Below are 18,548 nucleotides of genomic sequence, written 5' to 3' on the forward strand. Positions count from 1 at the left end.
GTCCTGCCCAGGGAGGTTAAAGACGGATTTTAAGCTTTTAGACAATTGAGACATGGATTGTGTATGTGTGCCATTCAGTGAGTGAATGGGCAAGACAAAAGATTTAAGTACCTTTGAACAGGGTATGTTAGGTGCCAGGCGCACCGGTTGTGTCAAGAACTGCAACACTGCTGGGTTATTCACACTCAGCAGTTTCCTGCGTGTGTCAAGAATGGTTCACCACCCAACGGACATCCAGCCAACTTGACACAATGGTGGGAAGCATTGGAGTCAACATGGGCCAGCATCCCTGTGGAATGTTATCGACACCTTGTAGAGTCCATGCGCTGACAAATTGAATCTGTTCTGAGGAGAAAGGGGCGAAGGTGGTGCAACTCCATATTAGGACGTTTTTTCTAACGTTTGGTATACTCAATGTATTTTGCACATGTTTTCGCAGGTGCAGCGAAATGCTTATGTTTCTAGCTCCAGCAGTGCAGTAATACCTAGCAATTGAAAACAATACATACAAATCTCCAAAATAAAATAAAGGAATTAAGAAATATAAGAACGAGTCCGGAATACTGAACAAAAATATAAACGCAACATGCAACAAATTCAAAGATTTTACTGAGTTACAGTTCATATAAAGAAATCAGTCAATTGAAATAAATGAATTGGGTCCTAATCTATGAATTTCACATAACTGGGCACGAGTGCAGCAATGGGTGGGCCTTGGAGGTCCACCCACTTGGCAACCAGGCCCAGCCAATCAGAATGAGTTTTTCCTCACAATAAGGCTTTATAATAGACATAAATACTCCCCCCCCCATTTAGCTCATAAAACACTTTACATGTTACGTTTATATTTTTGTTCAGTGTGTGTATATATACAGTGCCTTGCAAAAGTATTCATCCCCCTTGGCATTTTCTATTTTGTTTCATTACAACATGTAATTTAAATGTATTTTTATTTGGATTTCATGTAATGGACATACACAACATTTTCCAAATTAGTGAAGTGAAATTATATATTTTTTTACTTGTTTCAATAAATGCAAAAAAATGTCAAACGGAAAAGTGGTGCGTGCATATGTTTTCACCCCCTTTGCTATGAAGCCCCTAAATAAGATCTGGTGCAACCAATTACCTTCAGAAGTCACATAATTAGTTAAATAAAGTCCACCTGTGCGCAATCTAAGTATTACATGATCTGTCACATGATCTCAGTATATATACACCTGTTCTGAAAGGCCCCAGAGTCTGCAACACCACTAAGCAAGGGGCACCACCAAGCAAGCGGCACCATGAAGACCAAGGAGCTCTCCAAACAGGTCAGGGACAAAGTTGTGGAGAAGTACAAGCTTTGAACATCCCAAGGAGCACCATTAAATCCATTATTAAAAAATGGAAAGAATATGGCACCACAACAAACCTGCCAAGAGAGGGCTGCCCACCAAAGCTCACGACCAGACAAGGAGGGCATTAATCGGAGAGGCAACAAAGAGATCAAAGATAACCCTGAAGAAGCTGCAAAGCTCCACAGCAGAGATTGGAGTTTTTGACCATAGGACCACTTTAAGCAGTACACTCCACAGAGCTGGGCTTTACGGAAGAGTGGCCAGAAAAAAAGCCATTGCTTAAAGAAAAAAATAAGCAAACACATTTGGTGTTCGCCAAAAGGGATGTGGGAGACTCCCCAAACATATGGAAGAAGGGACTCTGGTCTGATGAGACTAAAAATGTAGCTTTTTGGCCATCAAGGAAAATGCTATGTCTGGCGCAAACCCAACATCTCTCGTCACCCCGAGAACACCATCCACACAGTGAAGCATGGTGGTGGCAGCATCATGCTGTGGGGATGTTTTCATCAGCAGGTACTGGGAAACTGGTCAGAATTGAAGGAATGATGGATGGCGCTAAATACAGGGAAATTCTTGAAGGAAACCTGTTTGTCTTCCAGAGATTTTGTGACTTGGACGGAGGTTCAACTTCCAGCAGGACAATGACCCTAAGCATACTACTAAGGCAACTCTTGAGTGGTTTAAGGGGAAACATTTAAATGTGTTGGCATGGCCTAGTCAAAAGCCCAGACCTCAACCCAATTGAGAATCTGTGGAATGACTTAAAGATTGCTGTACACCAGCGATACCCATCCAACTTGAAGGAGCTGGAGCAGTTTTGCCTTGATGAATGGGCAGATGTGCAAAGCTTATAAAGATGTACTCCAAGAGAGTTGCAAAGATAAAGCCATACCTCAGACTTTCCAATAAAAAGAAAAGATTAAGATGGGCAAAAGAAAACAAACAATGGACAGAGGACCTCTGCCTAGAAGGCCAGCATCCCGGAGTCGCCTCTTCGCTGTTGATGTCGAGACTGGTGTTTTGCGGGTACTATTCTATTCTGGTTTGAGCCAGTTTGTGCTGTTCTGTGAAGGGAGTAGTACACAGCGTTGTATGAGATCTTCAGTTTCTTGGCAATTTCTGGCACGGAATAGCCTTCATTTCTCAGAACAAGAATAAACTGACTAGTTTCAGAAGAAAGGACTTTGGTTCTGGCCATTTTGAGCCTGTAATCGAACCCACAAATGCTGATGCTCCAGATACTCAACTAGTCTAAAGAAGGACAGCTTTATTGCTTCTTTAATCAGGACAACAGTTTTCAGCTGTGCTAACATAATTGCAAAAGGGTTTTCTAATGATCAATTAACCTTTTAAAATGATAAACTTGGATTAGCCAACACAACGTGCCATTGGAACAGGAGTGATGGTTGCTGATAATTGCCTCAGTACACCTATGTAGATATTCCATTAAATATCAGCCTTTCCAGCTACAATAGACATTTACAAAATTATCCATGTCAACACTGTATTTCTGATCAATTTGATGTTATTTTAATGGGGGAAAAATGTGCTTTTCTTTCAAAAACAAGGACATTTATAACTGACCCCAAACTTTTTATATATATACACTGCTCAAAAAAATAAAGGGAACACTAAAATAACACATCCTAGATCTGAATGAATGAAATAATCTTATTAAATACTTTCTTCTTTACATATTTGAATGTGCTGACAACAAAATCACACAAAAATAATCAATGGAAATCCAATTTATCAACCCATGGAGGTCTGGATTTGGAGTCACACTCAAAATTAAAGTGGAAAACCACACTACAGGCTGATCCAACTTTGATGTAATGTCCTTAAAACAAGTCAAAATGAGGCTCAGTAGTGTGTGTGGCCTCCACGTGCCTGTATGACCTCCCTACAATGCCTGGGCATGCTCTTGATGAGGTGGCGGATGGTCTCCTGAGGGATCTCCTCCCAGACCTGGACTAAAGCATCCGCCAACTCCTGGACAGTCTGTGGTGCAACGTGGCGTTGGTGGATGGAGCGAGACATGATGTGCTCAATTGGATTCAGGTCTGGGGAACGGGCGGGCCAGTCCATAGCATCAATGCCTTCCTCTTGCAGGAACTGCTGACACACTCCAGCCACATGAGGTCTAGCATTGCCTTGTATTAGGAGGAACCCAGGGCCAACCGCACCAGCATATGGTCTCACAAGGTGTCTGAGGATCTCATCTCGGTACCTAATGGCAGTCAGGCTACCTCTGGCAAGCACATGGAGGGCTGTGCGGCCCCACAAAGAAATGCCACCCCACACCATGACTGACCCACTGCCAAACCGGTCATGCTGGAGGATGTTGCAGGCAGCAGAACGTTCTCCGCGACGTCTCCAGACTCTGTCACGTCTGTCACGTGTTCAGTGTGAACCTGCTTTCATCTGTGAAGAGCACAGGGCGCCAGTGGCGAATTTGCCAATCTTGGTGTTCTCTGGCAAATGCCAAATGTCCTGCACGGTGTTGGGCTGTAAGCACAACCCCCACCTGTGGACGTCGGGCCCTCATAGAGTCTGTTTCTGACCGTTTGAGCAGACACATGCACATTTGTGGCCTGCTGGAGGTCATTTTGCAGGGCTCTGGCAGTGCTCCTCCTGCTCCTCCTTGCACAAAGGCGGAGGTAGCGGTCCTGCTGCTGGGTTGTTGCCCTCCTACGGCCTCCTCCACGTCTCCTGATGTACTGGCCTGTCTCCTGGTAGCGCCTCCATGCTCTGGACACTACGCTGACAGACACAGCAAACCTTCTTGCCACAGCTCGCATTGATGTGCCATCCTGGATGAGCTGCACTACCTGAGCCACTTGTGTGGGTTTTAGACTCTGTCTCATGCTACCACTAGAGTGAAAGCACCGCCAGCATTCAAAAGTGACCAAAACATCAGCCAGGAAGCATAGGAACTGAGAAGTGGTCTGTGGTCCCCACCTCCACTCCTTTATTGGGGGTGTCTTGCTAATTGCCTATAATTTCAACCTGTTGTCTATTCCATTTGCACAACAGCATGTGAAATGTATTGTCAATCAGTGTTGCTTCCTAAGTGGACAGTTTGATTTCACAGAAGCGTGATTGACTTGGAGTTACATTGTGTTGTTTAAGTGTTCCCTTTATTTTTATGAGCAGAATATATATGTATATGTGTGTGTATTAAACAAATCAAAACATATTGTATTCTTCAAATAGCCACCCTTTGCCTTGATGACAGCATTGCACACTCTTGCCATTCTCTGAACAACCTTAACCTGGAATGCTTTTCCAACAGTCTTGAAGGAGTTCCTACATATGCTGTATAAAAAATACTGTATAATACTGTATAAAATAATTTAATAAACAAAAATGCATGCAATATAGCTCAGTATTTGAATTATTTTATACAGTATTATACAGTATTTGTTTTATACAGCATATGTAGGAACTCCTTCAAGACTATAAAATAATTCAAATACTGAGCTATATTGCATGCATTTTTGTTTATTAAATTATTTTATACTAATACAGTTGCCCAGATAAAGCTTAGTAAATAACGTTTAACAAATAATATATTTTTTCTCCAAATGAAAGGTAAAAATTAAGTGATATTGCCCGAGAAGCCGGTGTTTGGAGGATATGTTGGCACGCGTGTTGTAAACTGTGCCAATTCTACATATCCTCCAAACACCGGCTTCAAGGGCATTATCACTTTTGTACAATGGGTTACCAACATATTCAAATAATGATTGACATATTTTCATTAAAAACATTATTTTGATTAATTTATTCATACTATTTCATCCTTCCACAATATATAGTCTCAACACAAATCTAGGGTTGCTACCCAAGCCAGGTGGTCATTCGTTCTATCGGTTTGGTTGCCAGGGACGAGACCCAGTCGATCAGTCTTTTTGTTCTGTATCTATGGACGCGACCTCATCGTTCGTTCTAAATGTTCCATTGCCATGCTGGCTGGCAATGTTCTTATCCCTTGCTTGCTAACTAGCCAACTATGGTTAACTTACAGTCACGTCAAACAGTGTAGCCAGAATATCAGCAAAATAGCTGCATTTGAGTTTAAGGTGTTTTCTTGTGACATTTATTTGGATACATCCATAAGAATTAGCTAATAATACATGATTTATCCTGGCATAGAAAATGTGCTCGCTGGTCAGGACACTGTTGTTCAGAGGAGCTAGCCGACAAAATAGCTGACACAATCACTTCAAACGGAAACTGGAAAGATGGCAAACTAGCTGCATTTAGTTTAATTTTACCTGCTTCTATTGACATTTCTTTGTATATATCCATAAAAATGACGCCAGCTGATTCATGATTTCGACTGGCTAAGAAAAGCTGCCTGTCTTGTTCCGACCCCCGACACGTTCATTACTATGGGGCAGCTGGAGATCGAATTTCAATATTGAAACAATGTTGCAAATGTGGGCGAGACAGACAGCAAGGTTTATACATATCTCTACTGTGGAAAATCAAACGCTAGTTTAAAAGAAATGGGAGATAATGTCTAGATTATTTTTATAGTGGAGATCAAGTTTATAAATTGACTGACTGGGCTGATAATACAGTAGATTGCGCAATCAGATGGAATAGAGTAAATAGGCATTTCAACATCATAGTTTTAGCCGGTGGTAACTTGTGCAATAGACACCAGCTCGAATGCAGTTTTAACCATCCATTTTATAACCTTCAATAACTCACATTTCGAGGATAATGGCACTGAGCCTTTTTTCTTATGAGATTGGAGTTTGGGAGTGATCACAATTTGGGAGTGATCTTAGACCATTCCTCCTTACAGAATATTTCCAGATCCTTGATATCCTTCATCTGTGCCAAACTGCCATCTTCAATTCAAACCAAAGGTTTTCAATGGGGTTTAGAGCCTGATTTTGTGGTCAATTAACCATTTCTTAGTGGATTTTGCTGTGAGCTTGGGGATATTGTCTTGCTGGAAGATACACTTGCGGCAGCCTCCTGGCAGATGCAACCAGGTTTTTTGCAAAAATGTCCTGATACTAAGTCAAGTTCATGATGCCGTTGACCTTAACAACGGGCCCAGGACCAGTGGAAGCAAAATAGTCCCATAATGTCAAAGATCCACCACCATATTTGACATTAGGTATGGGGTACTTTTCTGCTTATGCATCCTTTTTTCGACGCCAAACCCACCACTCGTGCGCGTGGCCAAAGAGCTCTGTTTTCATGTCATCCAACAAATGTAAACACATGCCGTTTTCTAAACGGCATTGGCACTTGGATTGGAACCGGTGCTATGGTCAGATGACACTTTTGCCATGCACACCAGTTGTGGGTTTGGCGTTGAAATAAGGATGTATGGAAAGGTCTAGGAAATTGGGACTGTCTAATTCTGGGTTCTCCAACCCTGTTCCTGGAGAGCTACCCTCCTGTAGGCTTTCACTCAAACCCGAGATGTAATTTACCTGATGCAGTTATCAACCAGCTAATTATTAGAATCAGGTGCGCTAGATTAGGTTGGAGCAAACACCTACAGGATGGTAGCTCTCCAGGAACAGGATTGGAAAGCCCTGGTCTAATTGTTATACAAAATATATATTTTGCATTATTGCGTACATGCAGAGAATAAAGTTGGGTATCAAGGATATCAAGGATCTACCTAACTTTGGGTTACTCCTAAATTATCATCTCCAACATTGTGACCTTCCATTATAGAGCTTTGCTTTGGTGTGGATTTAGACATATACAGTACATTCATATCAGTTGTGTTCCTCCATTGTATTCACCTTTCCTTTATTCTATTGTGGATTGTGTTTCTTTGCACCAATTGTAAGTCTAAACAAACCTTTATATTGAATACATTGAATTGGATTGTGATGATACCGATGAATGAATCCTGCACACTGTGCTTTTTTTGTATTGAATTTTTTATCATGATTAATATTTGATGTGTATGAAATTGTTCAGTGAAATACTGTATGCATAAAAGAAGAGTAATTGCCCATAATTCTGTACCTTTTGATAGTTGTATTCATCATGATTTAGTGACTGCAAAGAAAATGTATTGTTTGTTGGATTAGTTTTTTTGCAGGCAGTCGTGTTCTTTTGATGAATGTATTTGCAATTTCGACGCTATAATATAGTTTTGATTCAAGTATTTATGTTTTGAGAAGGCATCTACATTTTGAAAAGGCATTTACTGTTTTGCAAAAATCCACAGAGTTCTGTGTCTTGTGGACTCTGTTTTGAAAACCCTTCCACTTGAGACTGACAAACAGCTACAGGTACCTTCAGTCCAAAAGCTAATTATTTCAATGTATTCTCAGCTGTGCCTCAAGTAATACAACAACTGATATATTACCTGTATTATCATATACAGTATCATCGAGTTTTGAAATGTAATTGTGGTCTGAGAAGAACAGCATTGGCAAGCATAGTCAATATGCTGTGATAATGGATTAGACCTTTGCACAAACCTCATTCCTAAAGGTAACATTTTTAAGTGTTGTTTTGAATAAAATTCTGAGTGGAAGATCTTGGCTTGTATTTTGATTCATAAAGCAATGTTGACTCAGAAAAGGTGAATGACCACTGCCCTAGACATATTGAACATGATCCTAGACTCCAGATCAAACACCCTGGTATTCCCAGATATCTTTCATCCTTCTCCTTTCATCCTCCACATCTTGACTTCATTCTCCATTCCCTGGTCCTCACATTCCTACCATTTTACTCAGTACATCTTCTTGTAACAACTTCTCACGACTATCTCATGAAATACCATTGAAATGTGTATGTCTATCTCCTTTACTGAAAGTGGATAAGTTATTTCAGAGTGGGATGCCGGAGGCCCCAACCAAGAGTTAATTTAAGTAGCAGGGAAAGGTTTGTCCTTTGCGCCATTCAAGTAAAAGATATGCATGAATTTTGATATTTTCAGCTACTGTAGTACAAATGTACAGTAATGTGTCCATGTTATACAGCAGTTTCTGTAGAATAGAAGTCATGTGTGGCTCAGTATAGGGTCACATAAACTCACATATTATATTACTATAACAAATATTTAAGCATAATTCCTCAAGATCGAGTTGACGCAAAGACACCAAAATGCCACACAACAAGAGTGCCAGGCTCATCACATCTATTATCCATGTCTAAATCCTTAAGTATACTCTGCATCTCTTCATTTACATGGCGGATATTTAAGATGCTCAGCAGAGCACATTTCCCACTACCATCATTTTATCTGTTTAAAAGAGAAAGGAGGTGCTATCGGAGGACCTTGATAAGTATTTGACAATACATCCATTGATTGCGCTGAGGCTGACACAGAGTGCAGTGTTACTGGTAAACCACGAGACAGATTCCCCCCTCCTCATCACAAGTTCAACAAACTCCTCGGAACACCATAAATGTGGCACTGACAGGCTTGCCATTGATCTTTTAATAGACATTCCCAATTATTCACACTTCCCAGCTGTGTGATTGAAATGGGTAACTCTGTGCCATCTCAAAGACTCAATGTTGTCGATCACACTCCTTAAGGAGGGAGACAAATATGGCGCACAGTGTGCATGCCGTCAAATACACTTTGTGTGGCCCTGTTGCGTTTTCAAACACTGACCTTAGGTCTCCCTGTCTTCAATGCGGCTCACAAGATGCCTTTCTAAGTCACAAGGTCTAAAAATGTATTTGGAAGTACAAATGTGACCGACTGCCTCGATTCAGTGTAACGTAGCAAAATTTGAAATTGTGTTTTTTTACATTGGATGAAAGTATAGACTCAGAGCTAAAAAATGAAATATTATACACTGCAGTTGAGGAACAATGGGAAAGTAATTCTGCTTTGACAGTTGATAAACTTGTAACCCCACTTTTGAGAAAATGTTTTGGTACACCTACTGGAGAGCTCTTCTTTGTCTGCACTCATTCAGCATTGTTCACACCCTCTTAAGCCTTAGCCTCACCTATCTTTTTAAGGATTCACGTGTGAGGCCATATGTTAAACAGAGTGAGTGTAACGTAGACTCTGGGAGTCGAGAAGCAGGTGCAGGTGGTGAGTTTAATAATATAATGAACACGGAACGATACAAGACAAGAGTAGCGTCGAGACATGAAACACATAGTCAGTTCCCTTCCCCAGGCAGGACTAAGGGAGTTCTGTGAAGTGATCAGTGAAGTGATGGAGTCTAGGTGTGTCGCATGATGAGGTGCAGGTGCACGTAATGAAGGTGCCAGGTGTGTGTGTAATGATAGTAGTCAGAGCCAGTGATTAGTAAACTGGCGACGTTGAGCACTGGAAAGGGGGAGCGGAGTTGATGTGACAGTGAGTAAGGTAGTGTGGTGAACAACCAAAGATTTCAAGACTACAAATGGTGAAAGTAGTAGCCTTCAATAAGGAAAAACTCCAGCTAAAAAAACACTTTATCTAGTCCTTGGCCTACATCCTAATCTGACTTTGGTGCAGGTCATAATGTTCTTCACATTACCATATCTGGTAAACACACACCACATCAAATAAAACATTTATTTGTCACATGCACAGGATACAGAAGGTGTAAACAGTACAGTGAAATGGCTACTTGCATAGTAGCAATATAAAAAACTGTCCAGATGATATTGTATAAATATTTTGCAATTATTTGATGATGCTTACCCAGACACATGTCTTAATTGATGGGACGTGAGATAAATATATACAGTGGCTTGCGAAAGTATTCACTCCCCTTGGCATTTTTCCTATTTTGTTGCCTTACAACCTGTAACAAAATCGATTATTGGGGGGGTTGTATCATTTGATTTACACAACATGCCTACCACTTTGAAGATGCATAATATTTTTTATTGTGAAACAAACAAGAACTTGAGCATGCATGACTATTCACCTCCCGAAAATCAATACTTTGTAGAGCCACCTTTTGCAGCAATTACAGCTGCATGTTTCTTGGGGTATGTCTCTATAAGCTTGGCACATCAAGCCACTGGGATTTTTGCCCATTCTTCAAGGCAAAACTGCTCCAGCTCCTTCTAGTTGGATGGGTTCGCTGGTGTACAGCAATCTTTAAGTCATACCACAGATTCTCAATCAGATTGAGGTCTGGGCTTTGACGAGTCCATCTCAATACATTTAAATGTTTCCCCTTAAACCACTTGAGTGTTGCTTTAGCAGTATGCTTAGGGTCCTTGTCCTGCTTATTTAAAAAAAAAATCTTTAAGTAATGGCTTTTTCTGGCCCCTCTTCCATAGAGCCCAGCTCTGTGGAGTGTACTGCTTAAAGTGGTCCTATGGTCAGATACTCCAATCTCCACTGTGGAGCTTTGCAGCTTCTTCAGGGTTATCTTTGGTTTCTTTGTTGCCTCTCCGATTAATGCCCTCCTTGCCTGGTCTGTGAGTTTTGGTGGGCGGCCCTCTCTTGGCAGGTTTGTTGTGGTGCCATATTCTTTCCATTTTTTAATAATGGATTTAATGGTGCTGCTTGAGATGTTCAACATTTCTGATATTGTTTTATAACCCAACCCTGATCTGTACTTATCCACAACTTTGTCCCTGACCTGTTTGGAGAGCTCCTTGGTCTTCATGGTGCCGCTTGCTTGGTGGTGCCCCTTGCTTAGTGGTGTTGCAGACTCTGGGGCCTTTCAGAGCAGGTGTATATATACTGAGATCATGTGACACTTAGGTGGACTTTATTTAACTAATTATGTGACTTCTGAAGGTAATTGGTTGCACCAGATCTTATTTAGGGGCTTCATAGCAAAGGAGGTGAATACATATACACGCACCACTTTTAAGTTTTGAGTTTTTTCATTATTTCAAACAACTTATTTTTTTCATTTCACTTCACCAATTTGGACTATTTTGTATATGTCCATTACATGAAATCCAAATAAAATCTATTTAAATGACAGGTTGTAATGCAACAAAATAGGAGAAACGCCAAGGGGGATGAATACTTTTGCAAGGCACTGTAGCAAGGTGGATGGGTCACTAATGTCTAAACATGTACACATGTTCATGATATCCAATAGATGGCCGTAATCACCCCCAGACACACCTGGCTAACTTGATGGGTCATGTGAAAGAGAGGCTATAATCACCCCACATCCAGGTCGAGCTAAGTGGATGGGTCTCTACAGAAGGTCTAAACTGTAAAGTGAAATGGTTACTTGCATAGTAGCAATATCAAACATAGAAAGTGTCAATATATATATTAAAAAAATATCAACTTTTTTATTTAACCCTTATTTTACCAGGTAAGTTGACTGAGAACACATTCATATTTACAGCAACGACAAACAATATCAATAATGATATCAGTGATAGTGGTGATAGATGAGGTAGGTATATGCAGACAATCGTAAAGTGGCTGGGCAGCAGGATAAAAAAATTATTAGTAGCATAAACTTATGGTGTGTGTGTGTGTGTGTGTTAGGAGAGAGTCATGTGAATGTGTATAGAGGCATTGGAGATAGTCCGGATGACTGGGAACGCGCCCCCAGTGATGGGCTGGTCCGTCCGCCCTATGCATGAACAAGGGAATCTGTATTCGGAGAGCTTGTTTCTGTCCTGCCCTTGACTTTGGTGCAGGGCATGTGACGTCCATGCCCTCTTCGTCTCAAAACTCCCTGATCTTCTCAAAAATATATGTTTGTCTAGTTGTGTCCAGTCCAGGTGGTGCTTGTACAGTCAGACCATTTATGGGAGGAAGGATGTTAGCGTTGCGAGTCGGGACCAGGTTTCAGCTGCCTCGCAACGCTGACGTCCTTTCTCCCATAAATGGTCTGACTGTACAAGCGCCACCTATAGACTTGAAATCACTGGCCACTTTATTGATGGAACACTAGTTACTTTAATAATGTTTACATATTTTGCATTACTCATCTCATATGTATATACTGTATTCTATCCTATTCTACTGTATCTTAGTCTATGCCGCCCTGATATTGCTTGTCCAAGTATTTATATATTCTTAATTCCATTCCTTTACTTCAGATTTGTGTGTATTGTTGGGAAATTGTCAGATATTACTTGTTAGATATTACTGCACTGTTGGAGCTAGAAACACAAGCATTTCGCTATACCAACAATAACATCTGCTAAACACATGTATGTGACAAATAAAATGTTATATGATTTGAACACTCCTTGGCAACATCAACACCAGGCTCCAGAGCATTGAAGCTGTAAAACAGGAAAATAGACAAAACAAATGTGGAAGACATTACAACCTTGCATAACATCAATTCACCTCCCAAGTTTAGATAATAAGAATAACCTCATACAATGCAATGGAAATTATATTCACCATAAGTGCTGGTACTGCTTGATCTGTGGCAGTGGCCTGAGGTATGGAGTCAGGTGTTGTTGCCAGCCATAGCTTTCCACCAGCACCATACCATCCTCCAGTCCAACCAGCTGTGGGATGTTGACCCCTGTCACAGTGCTGTCCTTCACAACACCAGCAATCTCAGACAAAGTGTTCACTCTGGTCTTTGATGATGAGGCCGAAGAACCAGTCAGGGGCAAACTTGGTGTGATCCAGTGATCAGGAAGTGAAGGTCCAGACTGTGGTGGAGCTTGAGCATGGTCCGCCAGGCACAATACCAGAGCACAATCTTGATCTTGTTAAAAAGTAGATGAGACCTGGCTGCATAGGGTCAGAAGGATAGTGCATCTGCAAACAACAAAATAACAGAGAAATGAAAATTAATTGTCACATCCCTGTCAGTCTTTCTTTACACAGGTCAGTGAAAGACACGTGCCTGGGTCCATAATACCAACTAATAATATTCTAGCAATACAAACCGATTGTCATATCTAGCCACTATGCATAAAATGCTGCGGTATGAATCTGCAGGTAGCTAAAGCTAACCAACTAGGTTCAATGTTATCTAGCTAGCTAACATTTGGCTATAACTAGCAATGTAAATGGATTTCTGAGATACAAATAATATTACTACACAGATCATACATGTAGCTGGCTAACAGTATGCTTTAACTTGAAATGAAAACAACTTTCTGACAAAATTAGAAATGTATAATATCTTAAAAGAGGAATTAAAATGAATTGTACACATCCCTGTCAGTCTGTCTTTATACAGATCAGTGAAAGACGTGGGCCTGCTTCCCATTTATATATAAAAATACAACTTTATTTTATCAGGCAGTCATACTGAGACCAAGGTCTCTTTTACCGATGAGCCCTGAATTACATAAATTACAGAAAATACACATCCATATGAATTTAGACATGTAAATTAGTTAGCTATCTATACAATGCACCATAATCCCAAGTCATGCAGTACTAGCATAACAAACCGATTGTTGTAGCTAACCACAATGCATGAAATGCAGTAATATGAATCTGAAGCCCAGTCAAAACGGGTTTGTGGGTTTGTGTCTATTCCATTTGAGTCTCTGGGTACTCGGCATCGACTCGGACTCGGGGGGCTTCATATGGGCCGAGCTTTTCCTAAGTCTGGCAAAATCATATTACTATGGGTTCCGGCTAATGGTACTCGGACCGAGTCCACTTCACTATATGTGTTCCGATTAACTTTTTCAGAAGTAGGGCCATACGAGGTTTTGATTTGGCAGGTGATGGAAGAATAAAAAACAAATTAATATAATAATTTCACCTCGAATTTGCTAGGTCATTTACAAGGAAAAATGTGGCCTATTAGGCTATTAGTATCAGACCATAGGATAAGACCCAGATGCAGACAGTTCGAAGTAACAAAAGTGTATTACAAAACAGGGGGCAGGAAAACGATAGGTCAAGGGCAGGCAGTGGTCAGTAATCCAGAGCAGAGTCCGAAAGGTACAGAACGGCAAGCAGGCTCAGGGTCAAGGCAGGCAGAGGTCAGTAATCCAGGGCAGTGTCACAAGGTACAAAACAGCAGGCAGGCTCAGGGTCAGGGCAGGCAGAATGGTCAAAACCGGGAAAACAATAAAACAGGGACTAGAGCGAAAACAGGAGTATGGGAAAAACGCTGGTAGGCTTGACGAGACAAGACGAACTAGCAACAGACGAACAGAGAACACAGGTATACATACACACACAGTGGGGGCAAATGGGCGACACCTGGAGGGGGGTGGAGACAAGCACAAAGACAGGTGAAACAGATCAGGGTGTGACAATTAGATGGAGAAGGACCCTAGAGAATCTGTGCTATAAATGAATTAGATTTTACTACAGATTCTTTTTTAGGAACCCCACAAACACTAATTCTGTGTCAGTCATTTGGCCAATCCTGACTTAATATAATGGCATTAGCGATTTTTAGGCATTTGCTGGTGGCCACGTTAATTATAGGACGACTTGGCATACATGATCCACGACAGTGTCATAGGCTACAGCCTGTTTTTCAATGGTATGCCTATTGTCAGTGTAGTGGAGATGAGGAATAGAGTCAAGCGCAGGACACGAACTGAGTAAAAACATACGTATTTACTCTAGAAAAACTCATCAGTCAAAATCCACGCAGGGAAAAAACAATAATGACAAACACAACTAGCACGACCAAATGGAAAATAATAATACACAAAACATCATGATAACCAGAGGGTTTAAATAGGGAAATAATCATAACGAAATGGGAACCAGGTGTGAACAACCAAGACATAACAAATGGACAAAGAAACATGGATCAGTGGCAGCTATCTGTAAATGCCAATACATCCTGACAAAATACACCATATGAGTGGCCTAATGTAATTTTCTGGACCTTGTAAACTGTCGAGAAGGAACCCATAACTGATCCCAAATGGTTGTATAATCAGGGTTTTATTTCGGCATGAAACGCAAAAGGACGTTTGTGGGGTTATTCAAATTAGCCTACATCACTGCAGTTTACAGCCTAGACAATAATTGTGTACTAACAATAATAAATTCCTCATTGCACTGTGCTGTTATAGCCTAGGATGTAGAATAATAGTTTTTTCTAAAAACGTAGGTCGTTATCTTCCATTTGATAATCTGCTACCTAGGCTGAAGGAGTGATGCTGCCTACAAACATCCATGTTAAATATATTGCAATAGCCTATTCAACTCTTACAAATTTAGTCTATAGCTTATTAAAATAGCAAAATAAATAACCACCATGACAGTCAATGGAAAAAATCATGGTGCTCAAAACGTCATGATTTTGGGTTCAATTCCCGGGGCCACGAACGAAAAATGAATGCATGCATACTGTGGATTTGGATTAAACTGATGATAATGGTTTATTTCGTTTCATGTGTACTATGGCAGCTAAACACACAATTACTGTAACACACACAATATTTATTTTTGTATATGGTCCCGGTGGTTCTGTGTAACGTTGCCTACCTGAAGGATTTGGATCTAGCTAGTGGTCGACCACAAAACAATAAATAGTTTAGCGAAATTATTCATTGTTGACCCTGTACAGTCAATGGGTCAATCAGATGCTATCTTCTTTCATTGAAAAGCATATCTATAAAAAAGAAAATAAATTATAAGTATAATGTAAAACAACATTCTATAGGTTGACTGATTAGTGTTTCCAGCTGATCCCATTCCTCACATGAACGCCATGTAAAGCCATGTGCTCCACAATACATGTCTTCTTGTTTGTCTTCCTGCCAGCAGACTCTGTCTCTCCACTCTCAGCCTATCAGACAGACTGTCTCCACCAGTGGCAATTTTAGCATGTAATTCTTGGTGGGGCAAACTCCCCCAAAAAGCCACTACACAACACACCACTAAACAATACATTAATTGCACTATAACTGTTACATTTTACATTACATTTACGTCATTTAGCAGACGCTCTTATCCAGAGCGACTTACAAATTGGTGCATTCACCTTATGATATCCAGTGGAACAACCGCTTTACAACAGTACATCTATGTCTTTTTTTTGGGGGGGGGGGGGGGGGTTAGAAGGATTACTTTATCCTATCCCAGGTATTCCTTAAAGAGGTGGGGTTTCAGGTGTCTCCAGAAGGTGGTGATTGACTCCGCTGTCCTGGCAACGTGAGGGAGCTTGTTCCACCATTGGGGTGCCAGAGCAGCGAACAGTTTTGACTGGGCTGAGCGGGAACTGTGCTTCCGCAGAGGTAGGGAGGCGAGCAGGCCAGAGGTGGATGAACGCAGTGCCCTTCTTTGGGTGTAGGGACTGATCAGAGCCTGAAGGTACGGAGGTGCCGTTCCCCTCACAGCTCTGTAGGCAAGCACCATGGTCTTGTAGCAGATGCGAGCTTCAACTGGAAGCCAGTGGAGTGTGCGGAGGAGAGGGGTGACGTGAGAGAACTTGGGAAGGTTGAACACCAGACGGGCTGCGGCGTTCTGGATGAGTTGTAGGGGTTTAATGGCACAGGCAGGGAGCCCCGCCAGCAGCGAATTGCAGTAATCCAGACGGGAGATAACAAGTGCCTGGATTAGGACCTGCGCCGCTTCCTGTGTAAGGCAGGGTCGTACTCTGCGAATGTTGTAGAGTATGAACCTACAGGATCGGGTCACCACCTTGATGTTAGCGGAGAACGACAGGGTGTTGTCCAGGGTCACGCCAAGGCTCTTAGCACTCTGGGAGGAGGACACAATGGAGTTGTCAACCGTGATGGCGAGATCATGGAATGAGCAGTCCTTCCCCAGGAGGAAGAGCAGCTCCGTCTTGCCGAGGTTCAGCTTGAGGTGCTGATCCGTCATCCACACTGATATGTCTGCCAGACATGCAGAGATGCGATTCGCCACCTGGTTATCAGAAGGGGGAAAGGAGAAGATAAATTGTGTGTCGTCTGCGTAGCAATGATAGGAGAGACCATGTGAGGATATGACAGAGCCAAGTGACTTGGTGTATAGCGAGAATAGGAGAGGGCCTAGAACTGAGCCCTGGGGGACACCAGTGGTGAGAGCACGTGGTGCGGAGACGGATTCTCGCCACGCCACCTGGTAGGAGCGACCTGACAGGTAGAATGCAATCCAAGAGTGAGCCGCGCCGGAGATGCCCAACTCAGAGAGGGTGGAGAGGAGGATCTGATGGTTCACAGTATCAAAGGCAGCAGATAGGTCTAGAAGGATGAGAGCAGAGGAGAGAGAGTTAGCTTTAGCAGTGCGGAAAGCCTCCGTTACAAACGGTGCCCACAAACAGTTAGGCCCTACAGAAAGCTGTCTCAACAGCATAGCTTTCTTTTCAGGACCACGGAGTGAACCCTTACCACCGCTACACCTGGCTATCAGCGGAGCCTTGTCTGGCAACGAAAAAGTAAATTTAGCCTCATTTACTGCCTTTTTAAAAAACATAGTTGATATGGCTGACTTGCTTAAACAAATGTGGTTACTACTGACAATTGAGATCTACAAACTGTGACATAAGGGAACGATAAGCGGATAAGAGGAAATCATAATTTCGATTGAGACATTAATGAGCGAGCTAGGATGGACGAAGTCAGTATACCTATTTGTTCAGCGCTTTGAAATGTACAGCGACAGAATTCAGAACATGGGCCATTCTTACAGTATTCTCCCTGTACACCAAGTCAGAACCGTAGGTTAAATAAAGGGGGCATATGAGCAGACAATGAAAGCTCTTACAAAATTCGATAATTACATTTCTCTAAAACAGGTTACAGGCTACATGTGCACCACCAAGTCAGAACATTAGGCGAAATTGAGAGTGGTAAATAGACCAAATTATTAGGGTGAGGCACACGGGCTACTAACAGCTTACTACACAACATACACTTAGTATTACTTTCTTAGCTACAGTATACATATCTCCCTGGCATATTACATCATTTATGCAGCAGCATACAAGACATTGTTGGACTCACCTTGTTGTGCTGTGCTCACTTGAACAGGAAGGTGGCTTGTCGGTGTCACGTTTACTCCCCCTTTCCGGCGCTCAACGTCGTCAGTTGTCTCATCATTATGCAAACCTGCCACCAAACCTGCCGCCTGCCACCACAGGCGCACCTGTGCCTCATGACACTCATGGACTCCATCACCTTCCTGATTTCCTCCCCTATATCTGTCACTCACCTTGGTTCTTTCCTCAGGCATTATTGACAGCGTTTCTGTTTCATGTCTGTACGCTTTTCGTATTTCGTATTTCTTGTTTTGTACTATGTTCTATTAATTATTACATTTGCATTCCCTATACTTGCTTCCCGACTCCCACGTTACAGTCGGTCAGTCTTGTGTGGATGTTTTGCCATCGATGTCTGGCATTCTCTAGATTTATGGTG

The sequence above is a fragment of the Salmo salar genome, chromosome ssa11 (genome assembly GCF_905237065.1).
Source record: "Salmo salar chromosome ssa11, Ssal_v3.1, whole genome shotgun sequence".
Classification (NCBI taxonomy): Eukaryota; Metazoa; Chordata; class Actinopteri; order Salmoniformes; family Salmonidae; genus Salmo; species Salmo salar.